We start from the raw sequence: 4651 nt of genomic DNA, 5'->3' as shown, positions 1-4651 counted from the left end.
CAAATCCTACTGAAATGATGGAGCAGATATACGTACACATACAGCAGTATGAGTAACTGGAGAACAATACCACCAGCTGATCAGAGCAGTGAAGAATTTCTGGAACAGTAGATTCATTCATTTATTCAACAACTATTTATTGAGGGCTTATTAAATGCCATGCACTCTTCTAGATAATGGAAATACTGCAGTATCTCAACATCTTGTTGAATGTCCTTGTTCTCATAAATCTTACATTATTGAAAGGCAAATAAGGCAATGTTTTTTAAAAAAAAGAATGAGTCAGATTGAGGTAACTGCGATGCAAATAATTAAGAGAAGTTAATGTGATAGAAAAATTACTGAGTGGTTGCTCTAATTTGGATAATTATGAAAGAGCTCTTTGAAAAGCTGATATGTTAGTTGAGAGCTGAACAAGAAGGAGCCAGCTGTTCAAAGATCATGGGGAGAACACTTCTGTGAGTGAGAAGAGCTTGTGCAAAGATCCCAAAATAGGAGTAATCTTCCCATGTTTGAAAATCTAAAAGGTAAGAGAATTGAAGGTTAAAAAGCAGGCCATAGAGGGAAGCAGAGGTCAGACCATGCCAGGTTTTGTAAACCAGATAGGAGTTTGGTTTTTATTCTAAATAGGATGGGAAGCCATTGGACAAACATAGGTGGCAAAGTAGCATGATGTGATATGTGATTTCAAAAGCCTGCTCTGATGAAATTTTGGAAAATGAATTGTAGGAGGTGGTATATGGATTTGGATAATGTTAGCTGTAATTACAGAAAACCTAAACCTAACCTAAAAAATATTAGGGGCACCTGGGTGACTCAGTCAGTTGAGCATCCGACTTTGGCTCAGGTCATGGTCTCACCATTGGTGAGTTTGAGCCCCACACAGGGCTCTCTGTTGTCAGCCTGTCAGCACAGAGTCTGCTTCAGATCCTCTGTGCCCCTCTCTTTGCCCCTCCCCCATTTGTGCTGTCCACCAAAAAAAAAAAAAAAAAAAAGCGTGTGTGTGTGTGTGTGTGTGTGTGTGTGTGTGTATATATATGTATATAAACCCATGATGTAAAAAGTACATCAATAGGACATCTTCAGCATTGTCTATCATTGCCTCAGCAATAACATCAAGGACTAGAGCCCTTTTATCTTTTCATTTTGATATTATTGGTGTGATATTATTGGTATTTGATATTATTGGCTCTGTCTCTGTGATTTCTCCCACCATCGGTTGCCAGGTAGCTTCAGTGGTACCAGATCACAAGTGCAGACACAGCAATGAAAGAAGGAATAAGCCTCCCAGTAGACCTTCTTCCAGATGTGCCTTTATATTGATGGCTATAAAGATTTCTAGTGGAGTGAAAACACCTTTACTTTCTCCCAAAATTTGTCAGTCAGAACTTCCAATTCGTACACCAAAAGATCAAATAACTGAGTTCCAAGTTCTTAATTTAGGAACCAGAAGACAGCGAGGTGTAATTAATGCCCTTAAAGAAATTTTTGAGGATACTGCATTCATAGAAATGAACGGGCTTCATTTTTGAAAGAACAATTAGACTCCAAAAATAAAAGCCCCATTGCAGAGGCAAGAAACAGATGGGCTAAAATCACAGAACCAACACAGCTGATGGCTGAACTTCTAAGCTAGAAGACAGAGTCAACAAAGAGTGCATCGCTGTTGTAAGCCCCTAAAGTATTTGTAACATTTCATAAATTCAAAACAAAAAGTGAAAAATAAGGTTGATTAACAGAAAAAGGACAGCCAAACACCATCTACCTGGAAAGTATTTTCTCAAAAAAGGCAATTAAGAAGTGAAAGTATGTATAAAGAGGAATTGAAAACTAGTACTCCAGCTAACTACATTTACACCAGCCATGCTGGTCATCTCTCTGGGAATGGCCGATTCTTTACCAAATGGATGATAGCACCATATACAGAAATAGGAAGGATGAGGCCAAAACAGGATTTAGAAGACAGATATTTTACCATAAATACATTAACTAGGAAATGAGAATCTTTAGAGATAAATCAACCATGCTTTCAACTTGACAACAAGATGAACAAATCACAAAAAAAGACAAAAATATTTCATTTGGAATTTGATTTGGGGGAAATTTTTCAGAAAATTGACTTGATAGAATCATACATCTTCATGAAACAACATGTAATTCTCTATTTCACTGAAATGGCAATAAAAGATTTTTAAAGCAAATACAAAAGGTTTCATAGCTGTGGAAAAAAACTTTGCTCCTTTAATATTGAGAAGATTCAGTCCTCTAAAGTAATCAAAGACCTGATACAAACAGCATGAGGCAGGGGAAATCATTTTGATGAAACACAATCTTTGGGGCACCTGGGTGGTTCATTCAGTTAAACCTCCTGCTCTTGATTTTGGCTCAGGTCACGACCTCACGGTTGGTGAGTTTGAGCCCCCTGTTGGGCTCTGAGCTGGCAGTGCAGAGCCTACTTGGAATTCTCTCTCTCCCTCTCTCTCTCTCTCTCTGCCCTTCCCTTGCTTGCGTTCCTCTCTCTCTCAAAATAAATACATAAACTTAAAAAAAAAACATTAAAAATATAACAAAAAGTAAAAAAAAAAAAAAATACCCACAATTTTTGTTTTCAAGGAAAAGTACTTGAAAGAAACAAAACAACACTTTCATAACCTGGTAGCAGCAGTGATCCATAATCTAAGAAAATTTATCCTCATTTGCAGTTGAAGCAAATTAAGCTGTAGTTTGATATAAATACACAACTGATATTAAAGATTACCTTTTGGCCCTTCCAGCACGCCGCGGGTGGGAAGGTGGTGGGGCCGCGCCGCCCCCACCGCCTCTGTGGCCCTGCAGGCTTCCGCTGGCACTTCCGGTTCTGCCCGCCTTGCGGCTCACGGCCCCGCCTCCAGGCCCCGGGAAGATTACGGTCTAGGCGAGCGAGGACGAGGGCGGGGTGCGGCATGCGCACCGCTGTCTCTGACCTCTACTTGGAGCACTTGCTGCAGAAGCACAGCCAGCCCGAGGCTGCTCACACCAGCCGAACGCTGTGGCCGAGGGCATGTACACCAACGGCTGGGCTGCCCCAGGAAGCCTTGCCCAGGCGAAGGGGCAGGACGTACAGAAGGTGCGACTCATCCAGTTGGAGACGGTCGCCCAAGAGCCCATGGGAATCATCCTGAAGCTGAACGACAAGCAGTCCTGTACGGTGGCCAGAATTCTTGACGGCGGCATGATTCACAGACAAGGCTCCCTTCACGTTGGGGATGAGAGCCTAGAAATCAATGGCACAAACGCGACTAATCACTCAGGAGAGCGGCTGCAGAAGGCGATGAAAGAAACCAAAGGAACGATCTCATTAAAAGTAATTCCCAACCAGTAGAATCATCTTCCTGCACTAGATGTTCATGAGAGCCAAGCTTGACTATGACCCCAAAAAGGACCACCTGATCCCCTGCAAGGAGGCGGGGCTGAAGTTTGTTACTGGGGACATCATCAAGATAATCAGCAAACACGACAGTAACTGGTGGCAAGGGCAGGTGGAAGCTTCCTCCAAGGAGTCAGCTGGATTGATCCTTTCTCCTGAGCTGCAGGAATGGCGAGTGGCAAGCGTGGCTCAGCCTGCTGCGAGCGAAGCCCCAAGCTGCAGTCCCTTCGGGAAGAAGTACTAAGACCAGTACCTGGCCAAGCACAGCTCGATTTTTGACCAGTTGGAGGTCGTTTCCTACGAGGAAGTTGTTCGGCTCCCGGTGTTCATGAGGAAGACCCTGGTGCTTATAGGAGCCAGCGGGGTGGGCCGCTGCCACATTAAGAGTGCCCTGCTCAGCCAGAACCTGGACAAGTTCGCGTACCCCACCCCACACGGCCGCCCAGGAAGAGTGGGGAAGATGGGGAAAATACCACTTTGTCTCCACCGAAGAGATGACGAGGGGCATCTCTGCCAATGAATTCCTGGAGTTTGGCAGCTACCAGGGCAACGTGTTTGGCACCACATTTGAAACCCTGCACCAGATTCATAAGCAGGACAGGATTGCCATCCTGGACATTGAGCCCCAGACCCTGAAGATTGTCTGCACAGCAGAACTGTCATCGTTCATTGTGTTCATCACACCCTCCGACCAGGGGGCACAGACAGAGGCCCTGCAGCAGCTGCAGAAAGACTCCAAGGCCATCCGCAGCCACTATGCGTACTACTTTGACCTCTCGCTGGTCAACAACGGCGTCGATGAAACCCTGAAGAAATTGCAAGAAACCTTGGAGCAGGCGTGCAGTTCTCCACAGTGGGTGCCCGTCTCCTGGGTTTACTAAGCTTGCAGAAGGAGGGAACTACCATCCGCCCTTCTGTAGCTGTGTGAACTGCATTCTCCTTGCTTTCAGACCAACAGGGAGGCTCCCCTAGTTTTGTCAGCTTCCCGCACTCTGCTCCTCTCCTATTTCCGCCGCCGGTGGGCGTCAGGCTGGTGCAGGCTCCTGACTGGGCTCTGACTTTCCTGCTAGATGGAGCCCCAGTGATCAGGGCTTCAGAAGCCTCTCTGGAAATCTGAAGCGGAAAGTACTGTCAAAACTCACCTGCTAACCAAGGATGGTGCACACAGAGAGGAAAAGCTACGGACCTTGTTCTTTAAAGCCTGTGCGCCTTCACCTTTAATTACCCTGGGCATTTAATTGGTCT

General features: G+C 45.1%; 1 pseudogene; it reads left to right on the top strand.

The window, feature by feature from the left end:
- The first annotated feature begins 2942 nt into the window (after positions 1–2942).
- On the top strand, positions 2943–4291 carry LOC122230283 (annotated as a pseudogene).
- Positions 4292–4651: the final 360 nt, after the last annotated feature.

Source organism: Panthera leo, chromosome C2 (assembly GCF_018350215.1).
Source record: "Panthera leo isolate Ple1 chromosome C2, P.leo_Ple1_pat1.1, whole genome shotgun sequence".
NCBI classification, from domain to species: domain Eukaryota; kingdom Metazoa; phylum Chordata; class Mammalia; order Carnivora; family Felidae; genus Panthera; species Panthera leo.
This window is presented reverse-complemented; position numbering and strand designations above follow the sequence as displayed.